Here is a 20,707-nt window from a genome sequence, read left to right as displayed (position 1 = left end):
CCCCACCAGCCCCAAGGACCCCAGGGCTCGGGCTGCAGAGCCGGGGGAGGGACAACAAGGCCTCATCTCTGCTGAGCTGATGGCTCACCACAAGTGCTCGGCCCCAGGCACCAAGACCCTGCACCTGCTGAGGGACCACCATCCTTGCTGGTGACAGCCCCCCAGCCCACAGTCACGGCACCTCGTGCAACGCTTGATGCGTCTCAGGGAACGAATCCAGCCCAACACAGAATCATAGAAGACCAGGTTGGAAGGGGCCTCAAGGATCACCTAGTCCAACCTTTCTTGGCAAAAGCACAGTCAAGACAAGATGGCCCAGCACCCTGTCCAGCTGAATCTTGAAAGTGTCCAATGTTGGGGAATCCACCACTTCCCTGGGGAGATTATTCCAATACCTGATTGTTCTCATTGTGAAAAAATGGTGTCCAATTGGAATCTACCCAGAAGTAACTTGTACTCATTACCCCTCATCTTTCCATGTGACCCCTTGTAAAAAGGGAGTCTCCATCTTCTTTGTAGCCACCCTTTAAATACGGAACATGGTAATAAGGTCTCCCCTAAGCCTTCTTTTCTCAAGGCTGAACAAACATAGATCTCTCAGCCTTTCCCCATACGGCAGGCTTCCCAGTCCTTTGATCATCTTTGTGGCCCTTCTCTGGACCCTCTCCAGCCTGTCCACATCTTTTTTGTACAGCAGGGACCAAAACTGAACACAGTATTCCAGGTGTGGCCCAACAAGCACTGAGTAGAATGGGATAATAACTTTATCTCTGCTGGTGATGCCCTTGTTGATGCAACCCAGCATCCTGCTGGCTTTCTTTGCTGCAGCAGCACGCTGTTCAGTCATATCGAGCTTGTCTGTCCACCAGGACCCCCAGGTCCCTTTCCACAGAGCTGCTCCCCAGCCGGGTAGATTCCAGCCTGTGCTGCACTCCTGGAAGTATGTTTTCTCAGGTGCAAGACCCTGCACTTGTCCTTGTAGAACTTCACCAGGTTCTTGTTAACCCACTCTTCCAGCCTATCCAGGTCTTCCTGCAGGGTGTCTCTCCCTTCCGAAGTGTCCACTTCCCCACTCAGTTTGTTATCACCAGCAAAGTTCATCAGGGTACACTTCATCCCATCATCTAGATCACTTACAAAGACATTAAACAGCATTGGGCGCCATATCAATCCCTGGGCGACGCGACTTGCAACAGGTTGCCAGTCTGAAAAAGAGCTATTTACCACCACTCTCTGGGTGCAGCCTGCCAGCCAGTTCCAGTTCCCGACTCACCACACAGACCACTGGTCTAGTCTAGACCACATGGGAAGCACAAGGTGGTCTCTGTCAGGCAGTTGCTCTACTTCACTTTTTAAAGTCACCCCTCCCCTCGCAACTCACACCACTACTTTGATCCAACTTTGAGAAGCCAGTCCTGGACTGTGAGAGCCATTACTTTGTTCTCTACCATTCATCATGGAGACAGCACATACAAGGGGGGGGTGTGGAGGAAGGACAGCAGCCAGAATACAGACCACTGAGCATCCCAGGGACCTCCATGGACCACAGCGTCCAAAGAAGGACACATGACGGAGAGAACAGCAGGAACAGAAACAGGAAAGGAAACCAAATTTAGGAATTTTAGGACTGAACAAAAAAATACACTAGCATGACAGATACTTTTTTGGTTGGCTGGTTGGGGTTTTTTTCATTTTTTAAATGCAAGCCAGAATCAGTTGATTCCCAAGGTAGGTGGGTCTGTACCTCAGTCGAGTTGCAACAGGTAAGAATATTTACTATGGATTCTTCCACAATTTCAATCATCTCTGGGAAAAGCAAATTACTCTGAACTGCAGTAGAGACTGATGTAAGTCACAAAACCAGATCACTATCTCAACAGGAACATACTTCACCCCCTGAAATAAAAAAAAAATCCCAGAATACCAGATTTCAGCCTCAGCAATTTCCACATGCATATACTTCCCCACTCCCTCCTTTCAGCACCACCTCACATTTGTCACTTTTGACATCTCTTCTTGGGTGCCTGGTCATTTCCTCAAACTGAGGCTCTTTGAAACACAGTAAGTCTGACCTTTGTCCTTCTTCCGAATTTCCATTTCTGTTTTCATGGCCTGTTAGTTTGGATGCAATCTTTGATTCTCTGTTTCTGCATCCCTTCTGCTACACTCAGTCTTTTATGGAGGTCCTGTCACTTCCTTCCCTGTCATTTCTAGGATTCACACATTCTTGCTGGCCACCATCACTAACATACTTTCTACTGACAGTGTTATTTGCTGATTTTATTATTGGTCTCCCAGCTGGCTTAGTTGGCTGTCTTCTTCATCTTCCTAGCCCACTTCCAAACATCATTCACCCCTTTGAACCCATCTATTCATTTTCTCACTTTTCAGAAAAATAGCCAGTGATTTCTTTGCCCTTTTCTCTAAACACCTCCTACCCCGTCTCTCACTCTACTAACATACTTCTTATTCTCATTCTCTGTACTCTCACCTTTCATACTCCATTTGCCTTTTATCCTATTCTTCGCTTAACTGCCCTTATCTGCCTGCCTTCAAATCCTTCATAAAATGGGCTTAAAATACTCTGAAACACACGGTCTCATTACAGTCACATCGTTATATAATTATCTTCCTCATTAATGATTCTCTCCTGTGACATTCAGCAGGTCAGTAAATTATACTCCATTTGGATTTCTTCAAATGTAACTCAATTTGCTTCCAATGAAGGTGACTGTTTTTCTGGAGCCACACCAATACAATCCCTATAGCCCATGGCTCGTGCTTTCAGAAGAAATGGCAAGCTCAGAAGCAGACCAGCTCCCACACGAGGGCACGTGGTTTCTAAAGGGGAAATGCAAAACACCAACAAAGTTACAGTTTCAGATGAGTATTTATTCTTCTGAAATCTCTCCAAAACAACAGTCATCCATCTTGGTACTTTGATCCATCTCAGTTCTTTACAAGACCCTCACACAGAAAAATTGTTACACACACATAAATATGATTAACTTCTGTATACATGAATAGCAAGGAAAATCATGCATCATACTTATCTAAGTACTGGACGCTTTACTGTTTATCAACATGTACACTAACTTCCACCACAGAAAACCGGGTATGCGAGGCACTTGTCCTGCTCAGTCAACCTCTTCAGGCAAAGTTGAGTAATTAAGTTTCCCCATTGTTGCCAAAATGACTAAATAAATTTTGTAACATAAACAGAAGGATCGGCCAGTGCACAGTAACACTAGAGGGATAGAAAATATCTGTATCCCACACAACTCAACAAAATAACCCAGTATTTTACTGTGGACTAAGGAAATCTGTTTATCTTTAGCTGAAAGAGTTTAATTTCACCCACCAGGTACTCTAAATATACTTTCAAATGCCTCCTGTGTGTGCCCACATACCTCTGGTTATGTAAAAAGGAAATCCATTCCCACCGCTAGACCTGAATTTTTAATATTCTCCCACTCCTGTTTCAGAGACAGAATTTCCAGACCCTTTCTCTCTAATGCCACGTGGGAGGATAACACAGAGTAAAACTCTTCCACCTACCAATTCTAGTACTGGAGCAAACATTTATTTGTACCCCTGCTCCAGATTTATAACATTTACCACAGAAGGAAATAAGATCACTTCATACAGTAAAACTAGGTACATCCACACTCTCATGTTTTTGAAAGCCGAATTACTTCACCACACGTTAAGGAATTCAGTAATGCCATGAAGACAATGCAATCATCAAGGTATTCCGCTATTACTCCATGAAAGATGTAACTGGACTTCCCTCTGCAAAGTCCTGTTCTTTGTAAAAGAAATAGTGCCATCATCATCCCAGCCAAACTAGACAGTTTACGTGTGGGTGTTTCCACAAGCACTGCAGTGCTTTCTTGTAAGAAAAACAAACAAACCAAACCCCCTTCTGAAATATTTCACCAGACAAAATCATTCACAGGCTGATAAGAGAGAGATGTTTGGAAAGAAACACACTCTCCTCTCCACGTTAATTCTCATGTACGCTTCCAGCAGACACTAGAAGACAGGGCAGACACCGCGCCTGCTGACACTCAGCATCGGTGGGAGATGAAGCAGGCATCTGACCAAGTTATTTTCTGCACGTGCTGTGCTACGCTGTCTTTGACCTTCAACACAGCGGATGTTTTCAACACTGCCAGTCATGTTCTGAACCATGCAAACTGCTTTCACACCTTTCCAGATTTAACCACAGCAAATTTATCTGTCTCACCTCATTGTAAGCATATTTATCCTCTTTACAATTTTTATTAGCTTGTTTCATCTCGTAGCCAGCTAGCTCTTTCACAGGGACTTTGGATTTGCTAACACATCCATGCACAGACACCCTTTGAATGTTAAATCCTTCCATTTCTACTTCCTTGGATGCCAGCAAAAAATGTGATGTGTATCATGGTTCTCAGTCTTGGCTGTGTGTCTTACAGGTATCTAATGAATGGCATACCTTAATTAAATTGTTAACTTTGTATCATGTTTCATTCTAACACCTAATCCATACAATTAAGTTTTCTCAGATGACTTTTCTTTTGGTCCTAACGCGAATTTCAGATTTTTCAGGGTGCATTAAAAGTAACTACTTTCAAGTTACCAGAACTCCATCGCGTACCTAAGAAAAACACTTAAGGCTAAGCCTGACTTTTTCCCCTGCCTGTTAAACGACTGCAAAGGATTCTGATTTCTCTTACAGGAGCATCATTTAAGTTATTGGGATTTTTTGATATTACCACTTTCAGTATTTCTGACTCAAAGAAACCAGTCCTATCACATCTTTGCTAGAATTATTTTTAAATGATAAGACAGGGCAGGTAGCACTACCTATTCTATATTTGACTAACGTTATTTCCAAAAAAAGAAGGCAGATGGTTACTGCAGGATGCTGACCACTCAAAACTCACAAGAAATCAATGCAAGATACAAAGATGCAAATACTACAAGGTCAAGGCCACCGTAACACTTTTTATTATGCTACCTCTACCTTATTAGTAACTGATCTTTTAGAATGGATCTAACTACATAAGCTTAATTTTACTATAATACAAAACCGACTGACAGAGAGCTGGGGCGAACTGCAATGAAAGATGCAATCCTCCCACGGTTACCAACAAAAACACATAAAGGAAAGTGCAAAGGAGGATATTAAACGATGGAGGCAATCTGCTTGTGTTTTTGTTCAGAACACTCAACCTCCCTGAGGGCCCCGAATCTGTTATTCTGGATCTAACCAGACAGGAACCGTTAAAAAAAAAAAAAAAAAAAAAAAGAAGAAGAAAAAAAAAAAAGGCTAGCAGTGAAGGCTACTCTGCCAGCCTGAGGGACCTTTTATCCTTGTTCATAAGGAAAGACGATGATGTTACAGCCTGTGGCAGTGGTCCTTGAAGGGCAATGTTTTCTACCAGGATTTTGATAAAAAACAACATGAAACAAACAACTTCACTCTAATGTGCTAACAGCAGCTCTGCCCACAACACTGACAGTACATTCGCCTGTAGTTTTTTCTAACCACTTAATGAAAGATGCTTTCCTTCTCGTGTCCAAGACTCCATTCCTAACATCTCTTTCTCTGCTATTTGTGCACCCCCATGACATCATTAATTTATTCACATCATTTGTGGTCTTACACTAACCACAGACCGCTACTGCTGACTTTGAGGCTGAATCTCAGATATTTCTTATTTTAAATATGAGGAACAATCTAATTAGATACAAACATACCTTGGGAACGAGGGGAATGACAAGGTGATGGTTAGTTATCTCAAGTTACATAACACAGCAACCACAGCGGTTTCTTTCTAACTTTGTTTTACATCTTCCTCTGGTTTACTCAACTTTGTTAAGATGAGATGGCGTGTTGTATGTTATCTAATTCATGGAATGAAGGCACCGGCCTTTCTGACTAACCTTCTGGCACTGGCAGCACTTGTTCTTGGACAATTGCCTAGGGAATCATTACTTAAAAAAAAAAAGAAAAAAAAAAGAAAAAAAGAGAAAGAATTAAAAAAAAAGCCATTTGTACCTTGCATTAAAGAAGAATCTGCTGACCTGAAGGCGATGTTTTAAAATCCATTAAGCAACCAATGTGCACCAATCCTAGCTACCAACATCAACATGTCAAAGAATAAAACTGTGTCAATTCTAATAATAATAAAAAAAAAAATCTTACTAACAGAATTAATTACTTGAGCACATTTTAAATGCACCACCTCACGAAAAAAAGAAAAAACTCAAGGTGCTGTACGTGAAAATAGTATATGGTTATCTTGATTTACATACAAGTTTGTAAAATGCTATTCTGCAGCATGTTGCTTCTCCCCAGCTATGCAAGATTTGACTCACTCCTTATGTATGGATATGGGATGCAAACAGGAAACCTGTCAGGTCTGATTTGCAAAAAGGATGGATCTTCCCAGGCAAGCATGATCCAGCAAATTCCATGAAGTCTGGCAACTCTGAGAGTCAGGGGCATCTTCTTGTGCTCTTTTTCTACTCCCACATGCTAGGAGAGGTACACACACTACTTGCTAGAATATCAGAAATATCTGAACATACAATCTTTATGAAACTCTAAAGCTAAAATTACCAATATTTCCAGACCACTTTTTAAAACTCGTACTGTCTTGATATTTCCCTGTACATACAAATATACCTTTTAAATGTTTTCTATTTAGAAAAGAAGTTGGTCGCAAATAACACACCAGTTTGAGCCACGGATGAAATAGGCTGCCAAATTAGGCAACAAAACAAAGAGAACAATTGAGTGTGATGTGGCTGCAATGATACCATCAGGTGACATAGTACATATTTTATTTGTAGTACTGCACAGGGGTGGTGTTGATCTTTCAAAGAAGGGAAGGAGCAACAGGTGCAGACAGTGAAAAATGCAAATGCTAAGCTACAAGAAAACATGAGGACATTTCCCACAATTACAACAGCTAACAGCATAAGAAGCCCTCAGAAAAGTCATCTGGGTGGCTACAAGTATACCACATCAGTTGTTTTCCATGCTGAAATCATCTGTTACCTAAGGGCAGACGTGTGCAGAACAGGAGAAAAAACAGTAGTTGCGTGTAACTTTTGTTATCAATAATTTGCCTTTTATCAACTGAAGGCTAACAACGCTACACGCAATGAACAGTTCAACTTTTCACATGGTTAGTTTAACTTCTCCCATGCTTCTTGTAGAATGAAAGAAAATTTCTGATACACAGTGAGTTGACCCTGTAAAGGCAGCACAGTTAACTAAACACTACAGTCAAAGAAATAAATGAATCTTGACATTTTCAGGCAAAACTTTGGAAACAATTCATGCTGCTGGATCTGTAAAACCCAGTAGAACAGATTCTGTGAATGACTAGCACCAAGTGTTTCATCTATCCAAAAGGCAAGCCAGCTTTTCAAATACTTGTTTCAAAATTGCAACCCAACAGTAAAATAACTACTGCTAAAAGTAATTTGTCAATACTACATGAGATGGAGACCATCTAGGAGAAAAGAATACAATACAGAAGCATTCAGAACGGATTTTTTCCTGTGGTTTTAAAACAAATTAGCTGTCAGTGATTTGCAGAATAACAAGAAAAACTGACTAATTAAAAATATTCAAGTATGTGAGCATGATTTCTGGGAAAGTAATGCCAACAATTTACTGGCTAGTTAGCCCCTCAGAGAATGCCAGCATTGGACAGCTCTTGATATTGGGAAGAAATGGTGTAGGTCTTGTATTAATTCATCATTTTGTTCACTGTAAGTCAGTGACAGATGACTGTGCCAATGTTACAGAATAACATTCATTAATAATCAGCACTTACAGCTGAGAAACACAAGGTTGACCTTTTTGAGCCGCCGGATGCATATTGTATGTGTTAAGACACAGCAAATCAGGACATGCCCTACAGATATTGGCTGCGGCTATATGCCTTTTAATTTAACACCAAGAATGGAAAATTGGACTGTCTCAGAGAGATATGAGGTACCAGTGAGTTTAGAGAAAGACTGAAGAAACGATTCCTCGCAGCAGGATTTTCAAGACCCACTGCTATACAGTTTAGAACCCAACCCCCAAAACCATAACCAGAACATCTTAAAGGACGTACTTAGATATCTGCTTTCATGGGAGGAGAAAGTGTGCAGGATTTACTGTAAAGACTAAATAATTTGGTCCTTAAATCAAAAACAAGACAGAAAAAATCCTACAAGTTCTGCCTGGGTACCAATGCTGACTGTTCAGATATAATATCCAACCAATTGTTTTTTACTTACGGTCCTCTGATCACAGTTTAGAAGTTCTGGTTGGGGTTTATTTTTTCTTTTAATGATCAATAAAAATGGTCAATGTCTACCTTCTGTTTCTCACACTCAAACAAGGTGAAAAAGTGGAGACCAGTGATGAATGGTGTTCCTCACGGGTCCGTATTGGGACCAGTGCTGTTTAACATCTTTGTCAGTGTCATGGGACAGTGTCAAAGACAGAGCCAGGCTTTTTACAAAGGTGTATACTGAGAGAAAATGGCTAACTGAGCACTAGAAGAGGTTGTGGACCTCCACTCTCAGAGACATTCAAAACCCAACAGGAAAAAGCCCTGAGCAATTGCATTTAAATTCAGTGTTGCATTGAGTACACCCTCATCAAGTTTCCTGACAACACCAAGCTGTGCGGCACGGTCAACACGCTGGAGGGGAGGGATGCCTTCCAGAGGGACCTGGACAAGCGTGAGAGGTGGGCCCATGTGAACCTCATGAAGTTCAATAAGGTCAAGTGCAAGGTCCTGCACCTGGGTCGGGGCAATCCCAAGCACAAATACAGGCTGGGCGGAGAATGGATTGAGAGCAGCACTGAGGAAAAGGACTTCAGAGTGTTGGCTGATGAGCAGCTCAGCATGACCCAGCAATGTGCACTCGCAGCCCAGAAAGCCAACCGCATCCTGGGCTGCATCAAAAGAAGCATGGACAGCAGGTCAAGGGAGGCGACTGTTGTCCTCTGCTTGGGTCTTGTGAGACCCCACCTGGAGTAGTGCATTCAGCTCTGAAGCCCCGAACATAAGAAGGACATGGACCTGTTGGAGAGGGTCCAGAGGAGGGCCACGAAGATGATGAGAGGGCTGGAGCACCTCTCCTAAGAGGACAGGGTGAGAGAGTTGGGATTTTTCAGCCTGGAGAAGAGAAGGCTCCAGAGAGACCTTATAGTGGCCTTCCAGCACCTAAAGGGGGCCTACAGGAAAGATGCGGAGGGACTCTTTATCAGGGAGTGTAGTGATACCACAAAGGGTAACAGTTTTAAACTGCAATATAGTAGATTTAGATTAGATATTAGGAAGAAGTTATTTTCTGTGAGGGTGGTGAGACACTGGAACAGGTTGCCCAGAGAACTTGTGGATGCCCCCTCCCTGGAAGTGTCCAAGGCCAGGCTCGATGGGGCTTTGAGGAACCTGGTGTAGTGGGAGGTGCCCCTGCCCATGGCAGGGGGGGTGGAACTCAATGATCTTCAAGGTCCCTTCCAACACAAACCATTCTATGATTCTATACCACATTCAATTTTGCCCTCCCTCAGGACAAGAAATATGTTGATAAACTTTAACAAGTCCAGGGGAAGGTCCCCAGGACAGTCGGACCTAGATCCTAAAGTCCCATAAGGAGACCAGGGCTCATTCAGCTGAGATGCAACAGCTTCAGAGGCACCTCACAGTACCCCTCTAACATCTGACAAGAAGTGAAAAGACAGAGCCAGGCTTTTTACAAAGGTGTATACTGAGAGAAAATGGCTAACTGAGCACTAGAAGAGGTTGTGGACCTCCACTCTCAGAGACATTCAAAACCCAACAGGAAAAAGCCCTGAGCAATTGCATTTAAATTCAGTGTTGCATTGAGCAGGAGATTGGAGATGAGACCTCCTGATGTACCTTCCCACCTGGGATGCTGTGAAGAGGGAAACACAGAGATGGACCGGGGCCCACCCTGTAATCACCCCAGAAACCTTGCAGGGGAGCAGCCAACCTCAACTTCTTCAAAAGAATGTATGAGAAACTCAAACTGAGTAACTATGGAATTACTTGCCCCACAGGAGAACATTATTCTTTCTCCTCAAAACAGATGCTGGTTTCAGCAACTTAGCTATCTCATCCTTTTTTTAAAAAAAAACAAAAAACAAAACAACACAACTGCTACATTCTTATTTCAGTGTATTTCAACAATGACTAACATGCATTAATTATGCAGGCAGGATGCTCTGGTAATGAGACTTTCTTGTTCCTTACAGTTTGCAATATTGTGTAGCATTGGAACAATCATACTACTTCTCCATTTCAAGGCCAACAGGAAAACAGCTTCCTTCACAGGGGGAAGAAACAAACGGAATTCCTCCAAATACAGCAACAGTAAATCTAGGCAGGAAATACCTGGATATCCTTCTTCTGCAATTCTAGCAATTCCAACTGCTTCATCCTCCAGGGTACACTAACGACCATTTGGGACCTTCTGCCACTTCCTTACTATTGCCAGTATAGCTCATCACCGAGCAGCCAAGTTGGAGGAAACAAGATTTGTGTATTGCCTCTTTTCTGCATTTTAACGTGGTCTTCTCTTCTTCCCTTCCTGTGGGGAGGAATCAACCTAAATGATTAGACCAACCTTCATTTCTAGACCCTCAAAACGGCACAGTGCAGTTGTCTTATACCCCTCAGCATGTCTCCATGCTATGATAAAAATCTAGATATCAGGATTGGCTTATTGAGGCTGCCAAAAGTTGACAGTGGCTTATTTCACATCAAGTTATTGTATCTTAAAGCAATTTTTGCTTAAAATTGCAGTGGTACAATACAATGCAAGAATCTTTTCAAACACACATAAAAGGAGTATGCTTACTTTTGCTTTCAGCAAATCAACAAGAAACATATTTGTAGAGGTCTTCAAGCAACTGTGATGCTGTATTTGCACATGACAATGAAAAGCTGTGAGAAGCAGGTTTTGATGTTTATGTAACCTAATGGCTGTGATGATTGAGTTTGACGACTCAGTTCAATAAGAACAAATGGCTGACAGGTTAAACCCTACAGAAGGGTATTTTAAGATACATTATATCAATAAAATTGTACATATACACAGTATTTCTTGTATCATATTTTGCTTCAGAGTATACACATAGACATTGTGTTTCAAGGTCAAACAGATCAAAAGATTAGAACCTGGGGAGAAAAGTTGTATTGGGTTGAGGGAGTGTAAAATTGGGTCAATTTTCTCAGACTAGGGACTTCTCTCATGACAAAGGCATCTCTTACAGAAGAGCGATGGGAAACAAATGTCACTGAATGCTAAGCCTCATCATCACTACAGGGCCCACCGTTAAGAGCAACCAGCCGTTAAGGAAGGAGATGAAGTCAATTATTGGATTTATTTCAAAAGGAGGTGGGAGTACATTTACGGCTTGTGTGGTACAGAGTAAATATGACTCGCGTGGCTGACTAGGTTTTTCCCCCCATCCATTGTGTTTTTTCTGTGCAGTATTTTAGGGAATACGAAGGTCGTTTCATCCGAGAGTAAGGAAACAGTGAAGCTCGGAGCTAAGCTGTACAATCTGCCATGCTAACAAGCACGGCAGTAGGCTCACATAAGGAAAACTTTCAAATGCAACTACACCCTATGGAAATGACAGGCCCCTCCCAAGGAGCAAGAAGGGAAACACATTTTTAGAGTAATATGGACACATACATTCTTGCCCAGCAAAGATCAACGGTCCTGACCAATGCACCATATGGTAAGAGGAGCATGAAAGCTTAGGAAAAGAAAGATGTGTCACATAAGCAAGAAGGAGAAGCTCATTTATCACAGAAGTAAATCACAGAGTTCCCCTAATCAGCAAATGTATGAAAATAGTTTATATAACAACTTTAAATCCATGGGACAGGCTTTTGTTCTGCTCTGTTAGAAGAAGAGACCTGAACAGACCTCAGAAAAAAAAACAACCAAGGTCACAGAAAATGTGACAAAGTCTATATACAGGTTTATAAGAAGAAATATAGTGAAAAACATGGAGATTAAGGTCTTTCCAGTTGAAACACATTTTCACAATGAGACAAACAGACTCAGTACCACACTGGGGGGAATAGCTCAATTATACACTGAAATTATGGAAGAAATTGCTAAACTTGATTACCTTTACCAGAAGCTTTGTTTTTAAGAAGAGAGCAATGGCATTTTATCCAAAGATTTTGTTTTAAAAAAGCTGGTTATGATTTCCTTTCAATTTAGAGAAAATAAGCTATGGAAGTGCTAGCATTAGTGTTAGCATTTAGCTAACAAACGTCATACTTCACAAATATTTGTTCTCTAAATTAAACAGTAATTTGACATGTGTTAAATGTCTAGAGAAGAAAGAAGGAAGAGGAAGAATCGAAAAGATCACACAGCTTCTCTGGCTGGTGGCACATGTATCACAACAGAATTTCTTTGACCAACAGCACTACAACCTAAAGAAAACAATTTTATAATCTAGCATTTAGAAAAGGTATTACCATCAATGAAAATGATGTTATCAATGACTCCTGTGGAAAGTAATAATTACTCCATGCTGGCAACTGAAAGTGCGCTTCTTCTAAAAGATGCCCTTTAATACGCGTGTCCCAGAAAGTCTGGTCTCTGACAAAGTTTCAAAAGGTTAAAACGTGGTTTCTTTTAAGTTGCTGTCCTGTAGAAGTGGATAGAAGTATGTACCCATGTCACAAAATGTGGCATTTGTGGAAAGTAATAGGACAGGTCTTTAAAATTCTAAGCACTGAGCAAAGGACCAATGAATTGAAACACATTTTAGCAATCACATTACAGCTATGAATATTGTTTAACAATACTCTCATAGAAGCAGGCCAACAAAATGACAACATGAGCTAATATTTATTTATGGCAGTAGAAGTTTTCTACATAAATCAGGATTTGTGGAGACAAATTTCCCTCGCTTGCCTTTGGCTTATGAATTAATCTATTCTCAGTGACCAGAAAACTGCTCTTCTGAAAGATGTCCCAAAAAGCCACAAGTATAACAAGGGAAGAAAAACACAACACAAACAGGTGCAGCCACTATGCAAACATTTTGCATGTTCCAGACATTTTCCAAGATAAGAGCATGTATTAAAACAAAATTGAAAGTAAACGTCAGTGTACTTGCTTGCTAGAGGTTAGCATGTGATGTCCTAGACAAGCAAATCAACAATATCAGTGATAGGCAATGCTGTAATCAGCATCACGTGTCACAGCTGGAGATTTATCCATTTGGAGAAAGGCTTACTTTTGGATTACAAGTTGGGGGGTACACTGGCTATCTAATATGTTTCACTGATCGTTCCTTTCTGAGCCTTTGCAACCTCAATCTGCATTTAACGAAAGCTAAACTAAGGTAAAAGGCTAAATATATACTTGCAAATAGGAATACACGACTGCTAGCAAAAGGAGTTCAATGTTCCTCAAATTACCCAGGAGCTGATTTCTCTAATAGCGTGTCTTTCACCAAAAAAACCCCATCATCATACAGTTTATTGAGTGGTATTCGCATGACTAGGCAAGACAGCACTTGTTTATCATCTCTTTACCCACATAGGATTTGTGTATCCTTCAGCACAGTGAGAATCCAGAATACCCTCCCCCTCCCTATCTGTTAAAGAAATAATTTTCAGCCTCCCATGCAACTTCTGAACAAGGAGCAGAATTGACCCTCACTCTAATACCTTAAATACTTCAGGTTTAAGTTATGGTTCTGTCAAGCTAAATTAACAAATTAGTGGCTTGGAAACAGTAGACAAGAGTATGTAATGTCTGCAATCCCGTGCTTCATAATATTTTGCCAAAAAGGGAGTGATTAGTGTATCACTCACAAACACACAGACTCACTTCTTTAGATTTTACTTCATTTCCAAAACAGCTTCCAAACTGAAGACTACATGAATGAGCTCAGAGAAGAAGTGCTACGCTGCACTCTCCAATGATTCAGATTGTAAAAGTATAGGGTCCTAAAACTCTTTATTTATGGGGCAGGCAGATTTACATAATCCTCATCCCTTTCTCTGCAGAACTGGACAATTGATAGGAAACTCAGAGCTGTTAATTTCTACAGTTAATCTTAACGGTTGATTTTATGCCTTGCAAATGTTATTCTAAAGTGTTAGAGTAAATAGAACACTAGACTGTTGTTGATTTAAGTGATTATACATACTTTTTCCCATCCAAAAGATTATTTACTAAGGCAACAAACTGAAAACGAATTAGAGAGTACTCCTTTTTATTCACAGCGGAGTTCACCCATGGAATTCATTGCTACAGGATATTATCAAAGCTAACCCTGCAGCTCGGAATTACAGATATAAAAGAAATTAAGATACAGAATAGCAACCTTAATGTGACATTCAGGTTTTACAACTGCCTACTGGAGACGGGAAATGAGCAGGTAAGACTCTCAGGAGAAGAGGAGAAGTGCATTAATTCAACCACATCCTGAACGTAATGCATCAAAGGATACGCTTTAACAAACACACCAAAATAAAGATATTATATAATTCAACTTGTGGAGTTGGGTGGGTTTTTTTTTAATATTCAAAATCTTAAGCTGCTTTCTCTAACAAAATAACCCTCAGTATACCAGTTTCTCTCAGTACAACAACGAGAGGACTCCGTCACTCGTATTCCTGCCAGCAACACCCGCACTTTTTCTGAAAAGTTCTTATCTGCACGCTGGCAGCTTCTGCCCTGCTTAGCTTCAGAGATCTGTCAAGATGACAACATGAAGACCTGTGATCACCATAAAAGTAATGTTAAAGAAAACTTTTACCCTAGAAAACAAACCTGGATTGATTTAGTTACAAATACTGATCAATCTGCTGCAGCACAGAAAAAAAAAAAAAAAAAAAAGGAACAAACCCCCCAAAACCCACTATACAGCCTTTTACCAGCTTAGCAAGTCATACTTCAGTATCTTTAGGACTGCCTAAAGATATTACAAAGGCTTGTACAATCCACTTGACTACACGCTTTTTCACTAAGTAGCACTTGCTAACATCATTCTTCATGATGGAAAGCAAACAGCCTGGTTTCTTAGAGTGCCACAGTCCAACATGAACTGACATTCTTCAAGTAAAACATTATCCTCAAAATAAGACGCTTCAGCTTCACAAGGGCTATCATTTCAATGTGAAAAGAGAAAAAGAGATGTAGAGAAAAAAAGCTGGAGTGCAAACACCCAGCATCGTCACATGCACGTGAAAAAGATTTTACTGTTATGAAGGAACGCATCATTTGAAGTCCCTCTCAGCTACGATCCATTTAATGATATTCCCTTCCAAGAGTCCTCTTTGAAGTTGGGTCTGCTTTCACCAGCGTTTGCGACTGTGCTCTTTCAACAGACATGCTGGTAAAGCTGCACCACGGAATTATTTTAGTGCTTTAGTGGTTAAAACTGTTGCACTCCATCCCCCCAGGCTGCTGTCTAAATTTTTTTTTCCCCTCATATTTCTGGACTTCTAGTGAACTACCTGAAATGAAAGAGCACTGTGGCTACGCGTGTCCAGGTGGAATAATAGTACTATTCTTCTCCTTGACCTCCCTCAGAAACACCCTCAGAAAAAATGAGTTATCTGCTCCCAAAATACATACAGATCTGCCATTTCATGCTATGGTTTGACTGCCATAAAAAACAAAAAAAAAAAAAAAAACCCAACAGATACATGGCTCAGTGCTGTACCGGCAGTTTAAAAGAGAGGGAATTTCATGGACGACATGATTTGCAACTGATACCCATGAGCTCCAGCGCTACAAATAAAGGATTCAAATGGTTTCCAGTTCCTACAGTCACCAGGCAAGTTGACAGCTTTCTCCAAGTAACCCTCTCCAATCAGCTGCCTCACACTAATTTCCATTCCCAGGTTCAATACTGTCTGTGGAACTAGTTACCTTCTGGGCAAGCCCTAAGCCTTGCACATCCATAGGTTCTGATTTTATCTCATTTCACCCGTTAAGTGGATGCAAGCCAGTTAACAGCTAGGAGAAACAAGTAGAGGTGGTAAGAACTCAAGGAGAGATGTTTTATTCCCATTTTTTTGTGGGATGCATCTTTAAACAGAGTTTTCCAGCCTTCATGCTAGGGGAAAGCAGAAGCAGTCAACCTGAGATGGCTGTTACAGAAGAGAGGGAGCACCGTGCCTGCAGGCGACTGCTGCCTCCCCGCCCTCCCCAAAACACTTTCCTCTGGATCTTAATTGACCTAAGATGAAAGCCACAGAGACTGAAATGACATTTGCTTTTTTGTGCACAAGAAAATCTAACCCTGTGCCTACGAGCCTGGAAAATGTTGCTGCGGCAAGGCGGTATATATATATTTCTTCCCCTTGACACCTTTCACCTGCTCCCATCAAACCAGACAAAACTTCCTTTAATAAAAGAAGCCAGATAAATTTCTAAAACATTTGAAGAGGGGAAGGAATCCTAACAGCCATTTTAGGATCTCTTGTGCAAACTGGCATCCAAGTTAATTTTTTTTTTCTAGCATGCTACCCATTAAGGGGTTTCTGGACTTTTTGTTGCTGTGACTAACATTTTTATGAGTGTTCTGGGACAACAACAGAGTTTTAAAATGTAACTGGAAGTCTATGTGAATCTCCCTCGTGCTGTTCCCTATCGTTCTTCTTAGTACATCATAATAAATATTTCCCAGTGCCACTATAATGACAAAAAAAAAAGTTGAATCTTTCTTTCCCTTTTTTTCAGTAACTGACCAATTTTAGAGCATAACAAGCAGCACTTTCACTAACTATGTGAAGTTTATTTCAACCCTAAAAATGTCAGTTTTTTACTATGTATACACACATATCCACATTTTATATACTGTCACATGCAATATCACTCTGCAAATTGCCCTCTAGTCTGAACGGTCCTGCATCACAACTTGCTTTGTCATCACCTTGACATCACCTGTACAGACTGGTACATAAAAATCATTCAGTCGCCTGAAAGCTGCAACACAATGTCATATCGTACCATCATTTTTAAAAAGCCATTTCTGGTGAAATCAACGACTTGCACCCAAAAAATGATCGCCCAAGCACGGCATGGTTCACAGCCTCCACAGACTTGCCTTAATATTAGAGAGTTGTCCAACTTATTCTATCTATAGAAAATGTGAAGAGTAATAAGTCAAAGCATCAAAACATATAGGGAGGTATTGGATTCTGAACTACACGTAATTTTAACAGCACTTTAACACCTGATAATGTAGCGATGCAGATATTCCCCCTCCAAAGTTTTCATCAATACTTGTTAATTTGGAGATGAGAGTCAACGAGCACCCAAGCATGCTGGAATATACCTTTTCCTTCCAAGGCAGAACAAGGACCTCAGTCCCTCTGAGGCGCTTCTAACTGAATATACATGGTCTTGAAAATATTGTGTATGCTTTAAAAAAAAATATCCTCTGTAACACATTGCTTATATCCTGAAAAGATGATCACTCTGATTCATTCAGTATCATTCTGATGAATCACAGTCACTGAAAGGAGAAATAAGAGCAATCCCCGCTATTTACCAGGAGTTCAAAGACTTGGCTTGAAGATACAAGAGAAAACTTCCAATATCTGAACTCTGTCACTTACAAAAACTCTTAAGTATTTTCTTCTTACCTGCATTCATTTACCAAACACTGACACCTGTGCTCACCCCCTAAAAAAACCAAACAAACAACAAAAACCAACCCAACTTTCTAGAAGCTTCTACAGTTCTTACTTCATCTGGGTCAAAATTCAAGAGTTGAAAAAGCAAGTGTAACTTCTCGGAAGCGCTTGGGCAGCTAGCTCCCTGAAGCCAATTTGCTGATAACATACAATCCAGCAGCATCAGGCAAAAAACAGAGAAAGCTGTTCTCTCTAATTATTTTGTTTCCCAGTACCCCATTTGAAAATAATAATATTTTGCTTAAAAGAAAACTAATGAATTGTGTGTGAAGCAAAACAATTGGAAGCAGAATAATTAAAAATTGTTATCAAGTGATGTAAACCACATCTTTGTGGTTCAAGTTTTTATAAACCAAAGAAAGCAATTAGGCAAAAGACTTTTCTGATGCCCTACGTCAGAGAGAAAAATCACATTTTGCATGTTTCAAGTTCACATGGGTAACAAAAAAAAAAGACAGGTTCATGCCAAGGCTCAAGCTTTCAAAAACAAAACACAAAAAGCCCACTGCCCACCACCCATGCCAAAAGCTCCATTTTATTATTTGTTTTTTCAGCATTGTACTACCAAGATACAGGAAAACATCACATTGCAATAATCTCACTAAAAAAAAAAAAAAAAAAAAAAAACAACCAACAAACCAACAACAGATCCAATTCTCTCTGTTTTATTAAACAACCCAGTACTTTATTTTCAAGGAAGTTTCACATTACTGTGAGTTATCATGTAAGCTCCAGGTCCACATCAGACTGAACATAAGATTTTATCATGAAAATAACATGATGGTGGATCAACTTTGAAGTCATAAGCCTACAATCAGCTTTTCAATCTCCAAAGTCTTTCATTTTGTACATGTTAAATTTCCTGTCTCCAGGAGACACTCAAGACACGCCATTCTTGAGCTTTAAATGGATACATCCAGGCTTACCTGCACCAGATTACACTCTTCAGTGCTGACTGTAAAAAAATTCTTATAAGGAATTGTGTTTTCTCAGTTATGTGGTACTCATCAGTGCTTGGAAAGTATTTCATATCAAAGCTAAGTAGCATTAATATTTAATTTTACTTACTTTTAAAATCAAGTATTTAAACATTTAAAGCATTAACCATTTTTAAAGTCTTTAAAGAATCACTTTTCAGCTTAGCAGCTGTGTCATTTTTAACGAGTTTGCCACAGCTGCTATTGCCCTCCACGCACCTCATCAGGGCTCTCCAAACTTGTCACTTTCTACTCTTAGAAACAGAAAAGCAAGTTATGCCCCAATAAGAAACTACAGTAATCTAGCGGTTTAAAAATCACACACACACGGATGCTGAACCAAAAGAATAACTCTGTATTTCCACCCTTTTGGCACTGCCAGACACGTTTACTGCCCAGACAAGGGGTAGGTAGGAGACACAAAGCATCCCTCTGCGCAGTGAGTCCTCGTGGCAGCTTTTCAGCCGCCGATGTAACCTCACTGGAAGACATACAAAAACCCATCACTGACACATGAACGCTAAAAAGCCTTTTTCCAGAAGCCCACAAAACATTTCCTGGATGCTCTGGAGAGGAGGAGAGCATTGGTTCTCAGGTGCAGACACAAGAAAAGTGGGGAAGTGAAGCACGCAGAACTAGGTTTCACCACAGGGAGGATTCTGCTAACAGCTTGTAAAAGGGAAAAGAGTAACACCTACAGACGCAGTAAATTAAGTTAAGAGAAAAGATGTTTGTTCATTTACTGATTCTTCTCTCAAATCCAACTGAGTCCAAAAACAAAAGCTCCGCCGTGGGATTTCTTTTTCATACTCAATACGGGAAGTCCTTCCTTCAGGTTTTATATTTCGATTAATCTTCAGATGAGTAAGATTTATGACCATAAGCAATTCATGACAACATCGGTTCTCATCTGTGGAGGCATTACTGCAATGCGAAAGTACCTCTGCATTACTAAATATCAGGAATCGGGACAGCAAGACAATTTTATCTGAACTTGCTTTGATACAGAAAGAGTTTGGCAAGAACCAGAGTGAGCACCTGAAAGAACACCACCTCCACTATTTCAATATCAGAGCTAGATATTATGTTATTCGGAGTAGTATAAACAAATTCCACCTGAACACAACCTATCTTCTAGAACCTTTCCTTCTCCCCACGTCTTTCCAGCAAATTCATCCTCATCCACAATCCAAACATTTCTCACAAGACTAAAGAAAACATGGCCGGGGCCCAACAGGTTTCAAACAAGCGGTGCCCAACCCTGGCATTGAAAGACCTGCCTGGTACCACCACCCCTTGGCCTCAAGAGCAACCCACCACCTGCCCCATCAACCACCACCACCCAGCTCCTGCTCACAGTGTTCCCACACACCAGCCACCAAGGCCCTGACACCCAGTCACACAGAGATGGCCTCAAAGCAAGTGGGAGCCCCTCACCTGCTGCCACGAGCCTGAGGAACTGTGGCCTCCTCAGCCTCAGCGGTGGCCACCAAGCTCAGGGCTGGGCACCTGCAGAGGGGCCACAGGCTTTGGAAAGGGCGGAAAGCGGGTGCAGGCACTGGTGGTGGGCTGGAAAGCTGTCTCCATCGCATCCTTCATACCACCCCACTAACGGCACGCACCACACCACCTCAACCAAAGCCATGGGGGGGGAAAAAGTGCATTTTCACTGCCAGGCTGTGAAAGCAAGAGGGGCTGCACACTGCGAGGCACTGGGGTCCCGCATGCCTCTGGCGGGGCTGAGGATGGGGTCTGCGTCCTCCTTCCCGGGAGGAGAAGTCGGAGGCAGTGAAGGGCACCTGGAGCGAGAGCGTGGGGCACCTCCCGGGCAGGGTGGAGGGAAGGCGCCGAGATGGAGAAGCGTGGGCCGGGCCACCACGGGGTTCGTCAAGGGCAAAGCCCTGGGAAGGCTGCGTGTTTCGCTGGGGGCCGCTGGGTCAGCCCTGTCCCGGGAGGCCGGGAAGGGGCTGGCGGCGGCCGGGACCGGCCCGGGAGCCCCGCGGC

Source organism: Charadrius vociferus, unplaced genomic scaffold (genome assembly GCF_000708025.1).
Source record: "Charadrius vociferus isolate BGI_N301 unplaced genomic scaffold, ASM70802v2 scaffold65, whole genome shotgun sequence".
NCBI lineage: Eukaryota > Metazoa > Chordata > Aves > Charadriiformes > Charadriidae > Charadrius > Charadrius vociferus.
The sequence above is the reverse complement of the archived record's forward strand: the minus strand, read 5'-3'. Positions refer to the sequence as shown.